Here is a 17,719-nt window from a genome sequence, read left to right as displayed (position 1 = left end):
CACAACATTTTTTTTTGGGAATATTTTATTGTTGCTTTTGAACTATAACATAAAACAATACAAGACAGTACAAAACACATTACACATGTCATGTTACACAAAACGAGAAAAAAGGGAAAAGAAATGATAAGAATTAAGGGATGTAGAATATGTAGAATTAAGGGATGTAGAATATGGTCATGCAGAAAAATGTGCTTTATAAGTACTAATAAACAGCCAATATGCAAGCTAATTGTCACAATCACCAGCTGCAGTGCCCTTGATACCCACCAGAGGGCACTCCACCCCAGACTGTTGTCACTCCAATGACTTCATTACCCATAATCCTTTGCCTGCACGGCTCAGAGTAACTGCAAGCATGTGTGTGAGACAACTGTAAAGTTATTATTCCATCACAAATAAATCTTTCAATGAGTAAAACTGGCTGTGTCTATAGTGTTAAAGACTACACAACCTTTTAATATTATTTTCAAATTAATTTGTAAATTATTATCATTTTAAATTATTGTCCCAGGATAAGAGTACTTTTGAAATAAATTAGCATAGGCTGGGACAGATTTTAAGTACCAATTCCGCTTAAAAAGATGCAATCTAATCCTGTTTACATGAAATAAGCCTTCTCACAAGCAGGTTTAAGCTTATGGACCTGTTGCTATGGCAGCAAGTCCAGGATGAACATCGAAGAACCGAACAATCCAAGATCATGCCAAATCGTCAACAATCAAATCCAGCAAACCAAGTTAGCGACGTACGAAGAACGGCCCCCTGGTATCTGTTTGGACTGTTTGCCCGTGTTTATGACCTTTTGCCTGTTTTGTGGATTACGATTGTGGATTACCCTTCTAATGAATACTGTGTTTGGATTCTCAACCTTTGTGTCTCGGTGCAGTACATGACACTAATAAACAACTAGTTAAATGTGAGAATTGTTCCCCATACTGAAGTGTTACCATAAAAACTTTATTCAATGCATGTAAAGGCTAACAATATTTATAACAAATTGTCTTTATTTATCAAATTTCAATATACTCGAATTAAAAGTCACAACTGTATTTTGATTGTTTTAAATAGAGATGCGGTATGGCATGACATTCATGCAGGCTTAGTCTAAGAGCATGAGAGCTGTAAAATATAAGGCGCAATTGTGAGATGCAAAATATATGTAAATCTCTTGAGTTTCCTTATTAACACTTTTATATGCAGTGTGAGTCTACAACATTACTACTGATGATGTTGATAGTCAAGCTGAGATCAGAAGATCCGTTTCAGTCAGCAGTCAAATTCTTTACATTCAATACATTCCCAGTTAGCTCAGAAATGTAACATCACTTCCCTGAATGACTCTTCAGCTCTATAGAAATGAAGATAAAGGGCAAACAGATCTATAAGGAATGCTGTGTCCTTTGGCTTTCACTTCATGTGCCTTTACTTTATATTTCCCTGTTTAATGTATTTATTTCTTTGGCAAGATTTAATAATTAACAGTTATTTTGACTTATTTAGAAAAACAAAAAGTCTAAAAAATTGCTTTTTTTAAGCTATTATTAAAGCTTATTATTATTAAGGAAAATCTACTACTGCCCTATAGCTCTCTCTTAGAGTAAGGTTTTACTGTGGCTCAGGCTTAATTGATAACTCAAACCTCATATGATTCTGTTGAAATAACATTAGAATGACTGTTTATTAAATACAATAATTCACATGTAAACATTTTTTATGTTACCAGTGAAAAAAAGAGCAGCCACAGACAGCACTTGTAGTCTGAGGGTGCGTTCACACTTGGCATGTTTGGTTCGATTAAAACGAACTCTGGTGCGATTGCTCTGTTAGTGCGGTTCATTTGAACATGTGTGAACGCTGCCATCCGTACCCTGGTGCGCACCAAACAAGCAGAGCTTGTTTGAAAGCGGACCGAGACCCATCTTTTCAGCGGTCTCGGTCCACTTCCAAACGAACTCTGGTGCGGTTCGGTTCGTTTGGTTCATTTGGTCCGGACCAAAAAAAAAAAAAAAAAGATTTAGTCCTGGTCCGATTAGCGTTCAGATTGGCAATTTTATCACCGAACCAAAAGATGTCAAACCTAAAGGCATAAGGGATACATGCACAACCTGATTGGTCGGATTTTATGACGTGTTGATTATTTTGAGACAGGAACAGGAAGATGAGACCCTAAAACGGACAGAATCCTCATGCATATTGGTTTTTCTCGTCATAGTCACAAGTTTGCCCATCAAGTCAAGTCAAGTCATGTCACCTTTATTTATATAGCGCTTTTTACAATGTAGATTGTGTCAAAGCAGCTTTACATTGATAACTGGTACATTATTTGGCTGCACAGCAGCTCTTAAAAAAATAGTGTCAATGCAGGCAGATCAAAGCACTGTTGAATATCAAATGTCAAATCAAATGTCAAGTGTCCCCAACTAAGCAAGCCAAAGGCGACAGCGGCAAGGAACCCAAACTCCATCAGGTGACATCAGGTGGCAGACAAGTGGCAAATAGGTGTTTAAATGGAGAAAAAAACCTTGGGAGAAACCAGGCTTAGTCGGGGGGCCAGTTCTCCTCTGGCCAACAGTGCTTTGTTACGATTCAGGTAGCTATCATAAGTCCGACAGGATCGCAACATTCAAAGTATTTATTCCAGTTCCATCCAATTGAGGATCGTATTCATCACGGCGGTATGGACGGTTGTTGAGGAACTGTGTCGTGGCTGTCGTGTCGATGAGGCCCTCACAGTGGATGATCTAGTTGACTCAATCTCTGCTGATACTTTAGGGCTGCGTTGTGGTCACAGGCATCAGACGCGCATCTCCAAGCAGCAGATCGTTTGCGTGTGTGACGGACGGATTCCCGCCGCTGTTTTGACTCTTTTATACATTTTATAAGCTCTTCACGAGTTCCCAGCTGGCCAAAATACCATCATATGCAGGCTATGTACACACAAAGAGTGCATTTACCTCAGCACACAGCATTGTTTTGGATGTTCGGTAAGTTCCGTCTAAAAATAGGCAATACGTCATAAGATCCGACCAATCAGGTTGTGAATGAGAGCTGCACGTATAAACACTACACGTTACACAGAGGGACGATGAAAAGAAAATGCCATCAAAACTTTTCTCAAGGCAGTCAGTTCCCTTCAGAGAAACATTCATTGAATTCATTCATAATTTAATTCATATAATTTCCCTCAGAACTGTTTTAAAACTCTCTCTCGCTTCTTTCCGTCATTTTTTTTCAAACGAAACCTACACTGCATGCTGTATCTGCATGAGTATGGAATGCCCAAGTCAAATTTCTTTCTTCTGCTGAACACAAAATAAGATATTTTGAAGAATATACCCACATTCTTCAAAATATCTTATTTTATTTTGTGTTCAGCAGAAGAAATTAATTAATACAGGTTTGGAACAACATGAGAGTGAGTAAATGATGACAGATATTTCATTTTTGGGTGAACTATCCCTTTAAGAACAAGGGCAGCAAGTTTACTATTAGGCTTATGTAAGACCAGCACACATGTAAAATCCAACAACATATCCGATTTTCTCTCAACTGATTACTTTCACTTTAGACATAACCAACTGTTTATGTAAACTTTGTGTGTATTTGACAGTATTAGTGCAGATGCAAAAGATAAAGTCCACTAATCGGAGGCTGTTAGCGTGTGCGTGTGTTTCGGGTTTAGAACAGCACACGAATGAAATGTTTAACCGACAATGCTTTAAAGCACATGCAAATAATGAACTTTTGTGATTGCGAATAAGTGCAGTGTCCTGTGAGTGAGTGTAACATGTGATGCGAATGTACGTTGAGTCGTACAGTATTGGGACGGATGCGCCAGAACTGCAACTGATAGAATGCGCAATGTAAAAATAAAGCTGTCATTTAATTTGCTCTTGGGGGCCCCCTGGTGGCGGCGGAGCCCTAAGCAGCAGCTTAGTTCGCTTATAGGGAGGGCTGGCTCTGCTGTAGGGTAATGAGGAGGGCATGGTTTACCTCAGACATAGCAATCGAGCTCAGAGTAGGCGAGGGTGAAACGTTGAGGCCACAGTGACACCTTGTGGTGTACCCGAAATACAAGTGTAGCCAGTTGATACTGGGATGAATGACTTGGATAGGTATATGGCCAAAATCTTATATCACGGATTAAGCCATATAATATCACCATAACTGTACTGTGTGACGTGGATAGGCTACTCTTTATTCCGGACATGGCCTTAGAACATCGTCTGGTCTGGATTTGTAAAATGTCCTAGGCTGGCAAACATGAACAGCAACATCTTCAGCAGATCTGATAACAGGGACTCTGAAATGGAAGCGTTTGATATTTTCCATTATTAATCATTTGGTGACGTGAATGAATGTGGCTGATAAGAGCTTGTGTTTGATTGAGACTCGGACACCGGTCAGAACACGGAAAGGAAGCAGCACACATATAGGCTAGTGAAGTCGACGCAAGCATATTGATCAATGCATTTGAAACGAGACCACAAATTCACTTCACATTCATATTTCCTATTTGTACAGGCACCCAGGGTTGGGCAAAAATACATCAAAATATATTTTAAAATAAAACACCAAATTCCTTAATTTTAAGTGCATCAAAATAAACTACAAAATATAACAGCCACACCATGTATCAAAATAAACTACTGTATTTCTAGGGCCCGAGCACCGATGGTGTGAGGACCCTATTGGAATTGCTCCGTTTATTATTAGGGCCCAAGCCACTAAGGCGCAGGGCCATATTGTTTTTCTAAGGATTATTATTAGGGCCCAAGCCACTAAGGTGCAGGGGCCTATTGTTCTCCTAAGGATTATTATTATTAGGGCCCGAGCACCGATGGTGTGAGGACCCTATTGGAATTGCTCCGTTTATTATTAGGGCCCAAGCCACTAAGGTGCAGGGCCCTATTGTTTTTCTAAGAATTATTATTATTAGGGCCCAAGCACCGATGGTGTGAGGACCCTATTGGAATTGCTCCGTTTATTATTATTCCGCTTCTTCTTCTTCTTCTTCATCTCCCAAATGAATCGCATTTTTGAGGGCCTAAACGTGCTCGAAAACTCATGAAACTTTGCACACGCATCAGAAGTGGTGAAAATTTACGTCTGTTATGGGTCTCAGTATTAGGCGTGGCAAAGTGGCTCGATAGCGCCACCTATAAAATTTCAACGAAGTGCCCCTCGCACCACGTTTCACATACAGGTATGAAATTCAGTAGACACATGTAACAGCCCAATACCTACAAAAAAGTCTCCTGGTGCAAAATCTGAAAACCAACAGGAAGTGAGATATTTTGGATTTTGTCTGCAAATTTTTTGCATTTTTTGCCATTTCCAGACGTACTTTAACGAATTCCTCCTAGAGCTTTAATCAGATCAACGTCATATTTGGTCGGTCTAATCTAAAGGCCTTTGCGACATTAAATTGCGAAGATCTAGAGTTTTCGCTGAAGGGCGTGTCCGTGGCGGCCTGACAAATTTTGATGTTTGGCCATGAAACAGGAAGTTGATGTAACTCGGGCATACAATGTCCGATCTGCCCCAAACTTCACATGATTTATTAGAGTCCTGGTCTGAAGACATCTACATGCCAATATTCAGTTACAATCATAGCGCCACCTGCGGGCAACAGGAAATGACATGTTTTACACTGTGATTAACTCCTCATAAAGATTTAACCAGAACATCATCATATATGGTCAGTCTAATCTTAAGGCCTTAGGGATGGTAAATTGCAGAGATATAGAGTTTTCAGCAGGAAGTGTGGCACTTTGAAATGACTTTGCCATATTTCCCTTGTATTTACTCGCTTACATGCATGTAACCCATTGTTCACTGTTTTCCTAAGGCCAACGGGTGGCGGTGCGCCCGGGTGCGAGGGCCCTTTCATCGCTGCTGGCAGCTTTAATTATTATTATTATTGAAGTATGTATGTGTACCGTCCCATTACCTACAAAAAAGTTTCTTGGAGCTAAGTCCTAAACACAATAGGAAGTCAGCTATTTTGAATTTCCTGTGCGATTTTTTTTTTTTTTGCAGTTTTTGCTTTTTTCAGGCCTCGTACTTTAACGAACTCCTCCTACAGTTTTAATCCAATCATCTTCAAATTTGGTTTGTGTAATCATAAGGCTTGTGCGGCGCTAAATTGCGAAGATCTTGAGTTTTCGTAAAAGGGCGTGTCCCTGGCGGCCTGACAAAATTTGATGTTTCGCCATGAAACAGGAAGTTGCTGTAACTAAGGCAAACAATGTCTGATCTGCCCCAAACTTCATATGTTTGATAAGAGTCCTGTCCTTAACACATGTCCATGCCCATATTCAGTTATAGTCATAGCGCCACCTGCTGGCAACAGGAAGTGACAGGTTTAACACTGTTATGGACTCCTAACAGCATATTAAAATGAGACAGCAAGTGTTAAACAGGCTAGCAACATGCTAGAAAATGTTAGAAGGGGAAATCCAAGATGGCGGAGTGAGCGGTAGCATTTATGCAGGCTCTGATAAATTAGTTTAATAATGTCCTAAAATTGATACATCCGGCAAAGAAACCTACCAGAAGTGTAGAAATTATATCCATCATTATCTGAATTTTGGTTTTGGTGTACAACCTATAAAGAGTCCTCCGGTTCTTTAAATTTAAACAAGATGGCTAACCAAGCCGATACCGGACAAGCCGACCATGAATATAACATGAGCGTTCTCATGGAGGCATGTGACGAAGAAGTAGTTGAAGCAATGATGGAAGAAACTGCCAAAGTAAGACATGAACACACACCTGTGCCCAGTCCGAACCCCAAGAAAGTAAGAATACAGGAGAAAGTCAAAAGTAAACAAGCTGATGAAATCACAAACAAAGTGATCTTTGACGCAATTCAAACTCTAATTAAGAGATTTGACAAGCAGGATCAGAGATTGAAAATTATTGAAAAAAGAATGGAGGAAAATGCACACACAGTTAAAGAGAACAAAGAAGACATTGGAAGAATGAAAGATGAAATAATGGACTTGAGGAAGGAAAACGTCTCACTAAAACAACAGTGTTTGGAGCAAGCCAGATACAAGAGAAGATGGGATCTCAGACTAATCGGCCTCCCAGAAAAAGAAAAAGAAGACACAAGAGAAGTAGTGATTGGAATCCTTACCCGGGTGATTCCGCTGTCAGTGGAGAAACTCCGGGGGTCGGTGGATACAGTGCATCGTTTGGGAAAGAGGAACAACGCCGCTACTAATAAGTTACCCAGGTCAGTGATCATTCAATTCGCAATGCAAACTGTTCGAGACGAAGTGTGGAAAAAATCGAGAGAAGCAAGAGTGTGTAAAGAGATGAACATCCAGTTCAAAGAAGACTTCTCAAAGGAAGATCGTGAAGCTCGTGCTAAGTTGTGGCCAAAAGTGCAAGAAGCTAGAAAAAATGGGAAAAGAGCGTTCTTAAAAGAAAGCTATGCACTCAGAGAGTTGAGAGTTGACCCGTAACTAATGATCCCGAAAGGTAACGTCCAAATTTAAGGTTAAAGTATTCAAAGTTTGTCACTATATCAGATGTAAATAATCTGTTAACGCTGTCAAAGAAAATATAGTTAAAAACAGTTCATTTGCAATAAGTTGGTATGGTTTTGTATTGTGTTCTAAAGGACAACATGTTCACTCCTGCATACTAGAACGAAGTTGAGTTCATATAACAGTTATATTATTCATCTATGTCTGTTTCTTTTCTATCTTTGAATGTCAGGGGGTTAAAAAATAGTGTTAAGCGTAAAGCTATTTTTTTTATTTTGCAAGGAACAAAAAGCAAATTGCGTCTTCTTACAAGAGACTCATTCTGTTTTGAATGATGAAAAATTTTGGATAATACAGTGGGGTGATTTAGCCTTGTTTGCACATGGAACTTTACATTCAGCTGGAGTGATGTTATTATTTGACAGATTTGAAGGCTCTGTAATTGTTCATGAAGGGGACAAAGAAGGTCACTGGTTAATGGTAGCTGTGGAAATAAATGACATATGTTATATATTATTATGTATTTACGGTTATAATAACAAAGTGGCCAACAGAGAAATGTTAGAGAAGCTGGGTAATTTGGTTAACGAATGGAAAATAATCTACAAGTCAGATAATGTGATAATAGGAGGAGATTTTAATATAGCCCTTGATTCATGGTTAGACCGAAAACCCCAAAGAAGACTGCTGGTATCAATAAACATCCCTGTCTGTGATCTCCTGTCTCCGACCCTTCTGTGTTGTAACAGAAGACCGGACCTTAACATCCAGATACCAGCATGAGCCACTCGGATCCCTTCCAAGAGCTCGTTGACGCCCTGCGCCGAGCTCTCACCTCCAGCACATCGTCACCTCCTCCAGCGATCACTTCCGCAAACACCGTCACCGCTCCTTCACCTCCTGTTCACGCCAGTCCCATGGCCAAACCAGCGCCCTACTCTGGCTCGGCGGAGGACTGCAGCGGTTTCCTCCTGCAGTGTGCGCTGGTCCTGGAGATGCAACCGCACCTGTACCCCACCGATACCACTAAGGTAGCGTTCATAATCTCTCAACTTCAAGGCAAAGCACTTCAGTGGGCAACTCTGTCGACAACTCAAGCTCAAGACCTCGCCATCTCTGACCCCCTACCAGATCCACTCAGTGACAGGCAGACTCCTCAGTAGAAGGCACGTACGTCGCTGTGTTGGACCTATCCAGCTTCGGGTCGGAGTGCTGCACCGTGAAAATATACATCTGCTGGTTCTGGAGGAATCCACCTCTGACGTGATTCTAGGGTGCCCCTGGTTGGAGCAGCATAACCCCGTCATTTCCTGGAGTAACGGCGAGATCCTGAAGTGGGGCGAAACCTGTTTCTCCAGCTGCATCTCCGAGTTTCCAGTTCCTTCGTCTCCTCGTTCTGAAGATCTCTCCATCTGTGCCACTTCCATCGAAAGCCCAGTTGAGAAACGTTCTGTCGACATACCATCATGTTACGCCCCCTTCAGTGACGTCTTCTGCCCGCAAAGAGCCTCCAAGCTGCCTCCACACCGGCCATGGGACTGCGCCATCGATCTGCTTCCGGGTGAGTCAGTGCCCAGGGGAAGAATCTACCCCCTGTCAATCCCGGAGGAGAAGGCCATGGAAGAATACATCAAGGAGGCCCTAGCTCAAGGTTACATCCGCCAGTCTACTTCCCCTGCTGCTTCGAGTTTCTTCTTTGTGGCAAAAAAGGACGGAGGCTTGCAGCCATGTATTGACTACCGTGCCCTCAACAAAATCACCGTCAAGTTCCGATACCCCCTTCCTCTCGTCCCAGCTGCTCTGGAACATCTCCAATGTGCCACTGTGTTCACCAAGCTGGACCTCCGCAGCGCGTATAACCTCATCCGGATACGTGAGGGGGACGAGTGGAAGACCGCCTTCGTGACACCTACCGGCCACTATGAATATCTTGTTATGCCGTATGGCCTGGTCAATGCCCCCTCCGTATTCCAGGACTTCATACACAAGGTGCTCCGGGAGTTTCTCCACAAGTTCGTGCTAGTCTACATCGACGACATCTTAATCTACTCCCGGAGCTTGGCCGAACATCGCCACCACGTTGCGGAGGTCCTCCAACGCCTGAGAAAATTCCATCTCTTCTTGAAAGCTGAAAAATGTTCCTTCCACCAACCCTCAGTGCACTTCTTGGGATATATCATCGACCACAGTGGCATCCGGATGGATGAGGGGAAGATGGAAGCCATTAAGATCTGGCCCACTCCATCCACCATCAAAGAACTCCAGCGCTTCCTTGGTTTTGCTAATTTCTACCGCCGGTTCATCAAGAATTACAGTTCCATCGCCCATCCACTCACCAACCTTCTCCGGAATAAGCCCAAGTCTCTGTCCTGGACACCAGCTGCCACCAACGCCTTCGAAACCCTCAAAGAAGACTTCTCCACCGCTCCTCTCCTCGTCCACCCCAATCCAGACCTGCCCTTCGTAGTGGAGGTGAACGCCTCCACCACTGGAGTGGGAGCGGTTCTATCTCAGCAGCAGGGGACCCCAAGTAGACTCCATCCATGTGCCTTCTTCTCCCGCAAGCTCAACCCGGCGGAGACCAACTACGACATCGGTAACCGCGAGCTCCTGGCCGTGAAGTTGGCCCTTGAAGAGTGGAGGCATTGGTTGGAGGGGACTAAACATCCCTTCCTTGTTCTTACTGACCACAAGAACTTGGAGTACCTGCGAGCGGCTAAAAGACTGAACCCTCGACAAACACGCTGGTCATTATTCTTCACCCGTTTTGACTTCTCCATCTCCTATCGTCCCGGCTCCAAAAACGTCAAGGCGGATGCCCTATCTCGTCTCCATGCTAGAATGTACATTTCCTGAAGAAAATGTGAATGGTCCTTGCAGTGGCAACACTCAGCACTCATTTGCTAGGGTGTTTCTAGGCAATTGCTAAGGTGTTCTGGGTGGTTGCTAGGCGGTTGCTATGGTAACCTGGGTGGTTGCTAGGGTGTTGCTAGGCAGTTGCTAAGGTACGTGGGGTGGTTGCTAAGGTGTTGCTAGGCGGTTGCTAGGGTGTTCTGGGTGGTTGCTAGGCGGTTGCTATGGTAACACGAGTGGTTGCTAGGGTGTTGCTAGGCAGTTGCTAAGGTACTTGGGGTGGTTGCTAAGGTGTTGCTAGGCGGTTGCTAGGATGTTCTGGGTGGTTGCTAGGCAGTTGCTATGGTAACCTAGGTGGTTGCTATGATGTTACTAGGTGGTTGGTAGTTGTCACAGATGGTTACTATGGTGTTTTTATAGAGTTCTTAGCATGTTCTTAGACACTTTAGCACTTAGCTAATCACTATTAGCATGTAGCTATTCACTGCTAGCATGTGTAGCATGTTGGAAGTCCAGTTTGCTAGCATGAGTCAAAAGAGCCAACCGTCATGTCTCTACGATGCTCTGATGCAGAGATATAGGTCTTGCTAAACGGTTGCTAGGGTACTCTGTTTGGTTGCTAGGGAGTGGCTTAGCAGCTGCCAATGATGATACACCAAAGGCTGCTTGCCAATATAACCCAACCGCCATGTCCCTACGATGCTCTGATGCAGAGATATAGGTCTTGCTAAACGGTTGCTAGGGTACTCTGTTTGGTTGCTAGGGAGTGGCTTGGCAGCTGCCAGTGATGATACTCCAAAGGCTGCTTGCCAGTATGAATGATATAAATCAACCCCCATGCCTCTATGATATTCAGATTTGAAGATATCCCTCTATGCTTTGGGTTGCTAGGGTGCTCTAAATGGTTGCTAGGGCGTGGCTATGAAGTCTTGAAGGTGATTCGTGATTGGCCGTTTGCTGTCCCGAGTCAAATGAGCCCACCCTCATGTTCCTATGACACTTCTATCCAAAGGACTATCTTTGATCTTTTTGAATGGAAGTCTATGGAACCTGTTGCTATGGTGCTCTATATGGTTGCTAGGGTGTGGCTTAATAGCGTCACATTGATCCTGAGAGACTGATTGGTTGCCTGAGTGAAATGAGCCCGCCCCCTTGTCTCTATGACACTGTGATCAATAGTGAGAGATGTGAGTGAGTGAGAGAAAGGGTTCTAAGGCCCTGCGTGTGTGTGCATGTGTGAGAAAGTGACAGTTGAGATTCAAAAAAAAAGCTGTACATACGAACCCCAGGTCGCGGATTCACGTGAGGCCTCGGCGGCTTCGGGAGCACGACGGAAAAAAATGGATGACTCCTTCTCAAAAACCGCGAGTCTAGAACGGAGAGTTTTGAGAAAGAGATTTTCACAGAATTTACAAGCAGAAGTGCCATGAACAGTCTCACGCGCGTGCGAAAAACCCAAACATTTAACACACTTACTGTGTGGGTCGTCACTCGCAATGAAGCGAGAACACGGCGGAATACAACAACGAAACTCCATGGCACTTCACCACAAGGAGAACTGAGCTCCACTATCGCAGTCGCTGAAGTGCAGATGAAGAAACACTCGAATAATAATCCAAAATTCGGGTCAGATAAACCATAGCAGAAGGGCTAAAATGGCCGCTTCGTGAAGCAGAGAAATCTGAGGAGCGCGTTCGTCAGTATAGGAATTGGCGAATGAATTGGCGTGATTCTACAGTGGGTACGGAAAGTATTCAGACCCCCTTAATTTTTTCACTCGTTGTTATATTGCAGCCATTTGCTAAAATCATTTAAGTTCATTTTTTTTTCCCTCATTAATGTACACACAGCACCCCATATTGACAGAAAAACACAGAATTGTTGACATTTTTGCAGATTTATTAAAAAAGAAAAACTGAAATATCACATGGTCCTAAGTATTCAGACCCTTTGCTCAGTATTTAGTAGAAGCACCCTTTTGATCTAATACAGCCATGAGTCTTTTTGGGAAAGATGCAACAAGTTTTTCACACCTGGATTTGGGGATCCTCTGCCATTCCTCCTTGCAGATCCTCTCCAGTTCTGTCAGGTTGGATGGTAAACGTTGGTGGACAGCCATTTTTAGGTCTCTCCAGAGATGCTCAATTGGGTTTAAGTCAGGGCTCTGGCTGGGCCATTCAAGAACAGTCACGGAGTTGTTGTGAAGCCACTCCTTCATTATTTTAGCTGTGTGCTTAGGGTCATTGTCTTGTTGGAAGGTAAACCTTCGGCCCAGTCTGAGGTCCTGAGCACTCTGGAGAAGGTTTTCGTCCAGGATATCCCTGTACTTGGCCGCATTCATCTTTCCCTCCACAGCATGATGCTGCCACCACCATGCTTCACTGTTGGGACTGTATTGGACAGGTGATGAGCAGTGCCTGGTTTTCTCCACACATACCGCTTAGAATTAAGGCCAAAAAGTTCTATCTTGGTCTCATCAGGCCAGAATCTTATTTCTCACCATCTTAGCAAACTCCATGCGGCTTTCATGTGTCTTGCACTGAGGAGAGGCTTCCGTCGGGCCACTCTGCCATAAAGCCCCGACTGGTGGAGGGCTGCAGTGATGGTTGACTTTCTACAACTTTCTCCCATCTCCCGACTGCATCTCTGGAGCTCAGCCACAGTGATCTTTGGGTTCTTCTTTACCTCTCTCACCAAGGCTCTTCTCCCCCGATAGCTCAGTTTAGCCGGACGGCCAGCTCTAGGAAGGGTTCTGGTCGTCCCAAACGTTTTCCATTTAAGGATTATGGAGGCCACTGTGCTCTTAGGAACCTTAAGTGCAGCAGAAATTTTTTTGTAACCTTGGCCAGATCTGTGCCTTGCCACAATTCTGTCTCTGAGCTCTTCAGGCAGTTCCTTTGACCTCATGATTCTCATTTGCTCTGACATGCACTGTGAGCTGTAAGGTCTTATATAGACAGGTGTGTGGCTTTCCTAATCAAGTCCAATCAGTATAATCAAACACAGCTGGACTCAAATGAAGGTGTAGAACCATCTCAAGAATGATCAGAAGAAATGGACAGCACCTGAGTTAAATATATGAGTGTCACAGCAAAGGGTCTGAATACTTAAGACCATGTGATATTTCAGTTTTTCTTTTTTAATAAATCTGCAAAAATGTCAACAATTCTGTGTTTTTCTGTCAATATGGGGTGCTGTGTGTACATTAATGAGGAAAAAAAATGAACTTAAATTAATTTAGCAAATGGCTGCAATATAACAAAGAGTGAAAAATTTAAGGGGGTCTGAATACTTTCCGTACCCACTGTAAATCGTCAAGGGGGCTCGCGATCGCGCACCCTGGACAGGCATGCGTGTCGTCTCCTCCTTTGGGCTCAGAACAAACTCCTCTCCCTGAGAGCGGTTCATGTACCCGGGACCCTGAACCTCATGGCAGATTTTCTGTTGAGGCAGAAACTCAGATCGGGAGAATGGATGCTAAACTCTCAAACAGTAGCCCAGATTTAGGAAGTGTTTGGCAGAGCGGAGGTGGACCTCTGCATCGCAGGAGTCATCTCAGTGCCCGCTTTGGTTCTCCCTGAGCCCCCCACTCACTCATGGCCGAGATTGAAACTCTATGCTTTCCCGCCTGTCAAACTGATCCCGGCTGTTCTGTGCACGGTGAGGGAGAGCAGGATCCTTCTCCTACTTGTAGCCCCATTCTGGCTGTCATGGTTCTCAGAGCCGATTCTTCTTCTGGACTCCCCTCCATGGGAAATCCCGATCAGACAAGACCTGCTGTCTCAGCTTCAGGGCAAGATATGGCATCCTCGTCCCGAGATTTGGAAGCTGTGGGTATGGCCCATCAAAGGCCGCCAGCTTTAATCTCTAGTCTTCCTGCCGACGTCCAGGAGACCATCGCGAGTGCGAGAGCTTTTTCCACAAGGAGGCTGTATTCCTCCAAGTGGAGGGTTTTGAGTCTTGGTGTTCAGCTCATGCTGTGGATCCAGTCAACTGCCCTGTGGATTCAGTGCTGGAGTTCCTACAAGAAAAATTTGCTGCAGGGGCAGCTGCTACTACTTTGTTTTACTTGAGTTTGTCACAGCCGTTGCTGCTCGAAGGGAGTCAGATGAAATTCCCCTGGGCAAACATAGGTTGGTCTTGGCGTTTATGCGTGGGGTTCGGCGCCTGAAGCCAGCACGCCCCCCTGGAATTCCCTCTTGGGATCTGTCAGTCGTCCTGGAGGGTTTAATGGAGGCTCCTTTTGAGCCCTTGGAGTCAGCTCCAGAGCGGATTCTGACTCTTAAGGTTGCTCTTTTGTTGGCTCTAACTTCTTTAAAGTGAGTGGGGGATTTGCAAGCTCTCTCTGTTAGCGAGGCGTGTATGGATGGTCCGCCCCGCACATGTTTGTTAAATTTTATAGTTTGGATCTCGATATGGCTCCAGGTTCCCAGGTTCTGTCTGTTTGAACCGGCCATGGTTGCTATCTGGTTTTTCATTGTGCCAGATACGGCAGCACTTTAGCTTGGCGTGTTTGGTATATCGTTCCCATTGCATCATAGCTACGCAGCATCGAGTGAACCTATGAAAGAGAACGTCTCGGGTTACTGGCGTAACCTATGTACTCTGAATAGGGAACGAGACGCTACGCCCGCTGCCAAGCTCCTCGCGCTGCCGACAAGTGGCCTTTTTTGGCAGAGAAATCTGAGGAGCAGATGGCGCGTTCGTCAGTATAGGATGGTGACGTAAGAGCTTCGGGGTGGCGCCCGCGCCATCAGCCAATGAATTGGCATGATTCTATACGGGCTTCAGACAATCGGCACACCCAGAGGGCGTTCCCATTGCATCATAGCTACGCAGTGTCTCGTTCCCTATTCAGAGAACATAGGTTACGCCAGTAACCCGAGACGTTTTATTGATTGTAGTAAAACTGTGATTCTACAGCTTAAGAGCCAGCAGTGTTGTGGCAATCTGATAATAGATAGGATTTTACAAGCAGTTTGTGCAAAAAAATTTTAATCACTCAGACTCACACAAACATCAACAATCAGCATATGAATCTCAACAATGGTGACTATTAAAAAAAAAAAACGATTCATGCTTCAATGCATACTGGGTAATAGAAAACTCATCCATGGCTCCCAGCATGCACTGCGGCATGAATATTAGTAGTTTTTGTCACAATTGTTGAGGATTGTATTACGTGTTAATGTCAAAGTGTGTCTAAATGCCCAGTTTAAAAATGCTGCACAAAAGATGTTTCAGATATTTTCACTTTGTGTCGGTGTTAATGCATTAGTGCTCTTTCTATACGTCAAGTCATCTTCATTTATATAGCGCTTTTCACAATACATATTGTTTCAAAGCAGCTTCACAGTGACAGTAGGAAAATTCTTATCGAGCTAAAGTTGGTTTTTGATTGAATCACTTCCGTTGTAAAAATTGTTAATTATTACTTTAGGGGCCGCTTAAATGACACCTTTCCTCCTGAAAACCAAATACCTTTAATGCATTCTTGCCGTTCATTTACGTGTTTAGTCTATAGGTTTGCGTGTTTGAGTGTGTATGTGTGCAGAAGCTTGGACTTTTTTAAAAAGTGATATTTGCCAAATTACTTTACTGGTCCGCATAATACAGAAAAATGAGTTGTGTCCGTGGATCTATGCGAACTGAAATAATTTTGATAACGTTTTATCTATACATAGGAAAGGAAAGGGGCCTTTGCAGGGGATAGTTTAGTTGAAACGTCAGGGCTGCGTTATCATCATGTCTAGATGCAGGTCCTTCATGTCATCTGGATACGCCCTGGATCTGGCAGGCTGCGGCAAACCTTGGGATAAACAGAGAGACTAATATTAGCATAGACACCATTCTTCTTATGATGTAGCGAGTACATCAGGTGTTATGGGAAGTGTTCCCGGTTCCGGCTGACCTAATCTATGCAGCCTAACAATTTACATGATTTGAATTATAGAAGTAGATAATGTGTTATGTGTATGCAAGTTTAAACAGATGTGTTTTTAGTCTAGATTTAAACTGACAGAGTATGTCTGCTTCCCGAACAGTGATAGAAGACTGTTCCAAAGTTTAGTGCTAAATAGGAAAAGGATCTGCCGCCTGCAGTTGATTTTGATATTCTAGGTATTATTAACTGTCCAGAATTCTGAGATTGCAATAGATGTGAAGGATTATAATGTGTTAAGAGCTCGCTCAGATACTGGCGAGCTAAACCATTTAGTTCTTTGTAAGTAAGTAGCAAGATTTTAAAATCTATACGATGTTTAATGCTGCTGCGTTTTGGACCAGCTGTAGTTTGTTTAACAGGCGAGTGGAACAACCACCCAGTAGAGCGTTACAGTAATCTAGCCTTGAGGTCATGAGCGCATGAACTAATTGTTCCACATTTGTCATTGAGAGCATATGTCGTAGTTTAGATGTATTTTTAAGATGGAAGAATGCGGTTTTACAGATGCTAGAAACATGGCTTTCAAATGAAAGATTGGTATCAAAGAGCACACCCAGGTTCCTAACTGACGACAAAGACTTAACAGAGCAGCCATCAAGTGTTAGACAGTATTCTAAGTTATTACGTGAAGAAGTTTTTGGTCCAAAAATTAGGATTTCTGTTTTTTCTGAATTTAGTATTAAGAAATTACTGGTCGTCCAATTTTTTTATGTCAGCTATGCATTCCGTTAATTTTGTGAATTGGTAGGTTTCGTCAGGGTGCGAAGAAATATAGAGCTGAATATCATCAGCGTAACAGTGAAAACTAACGCAATGCTTCCTAATGATATCTCCCAAGGTTAGCATGTACAGAGTGAAAAGCAATGGTCCTAGTACTGAGCCTTGCGGTACTCCATATTGAACTTGTGATCGATATGACATCTCTTCGTTTACTACTACAAACTGATAACGGTCAGATAAGTAAGATTTGAACCATGCCAATGCAATTCCACTAATGTCAACATGATTTTCAAGTTTATTCAAAAGAATATTGTGGTCCATAGTGTCAAAAGCAGCACTGAGATCTAGTAACACTAATAGAGAGATACAGCCGCGATCGGATGATAAGAGCAAATCATTTGTAACTCTAATGAGAGCAGTCTCAGTACTATGGTACGGTCTAAATCCTGAAATCCTCACAGATACCATTTCTTTCTAAAAAGGAACATAGTTGTGATGAAACTGCCTTTTCTAGTATTTTTGACAGAATAGGTAGATTCAAGATCGGCCTGCAATTGACTAATTCTCTAGGATCAAGTTGTGTTTTTTTAATAAGATGTTCATGTTGATTCTATCCAGCTACATTTTTTTAGTAAAAAGAAAATGTCTTCATAATTCAGTAGGGCCTCAACATTACTAATTCTGTATTTGCATTGAAACA

Source organism: Ctenopharyngodon idella, chromosome 3 (assembly GCF_019924925.1).
Source record: "Ctenopharyngodon idella isolate HZGC_01 chromosome 3, HZGC01, whole genome shotgun sequence".
Lineage (NCBI taxonomy): Eukaryota > Metazoa > Chordata > Actinopteri > Cypriniformes > Xenocyprididae > Ctenopharyngodon > Ctenopharyngodon idella.
The sequence above is the reverse complement of the archived record's forward strand: the minus strand, read 5'-3'. Positions refer to the sequence as shown.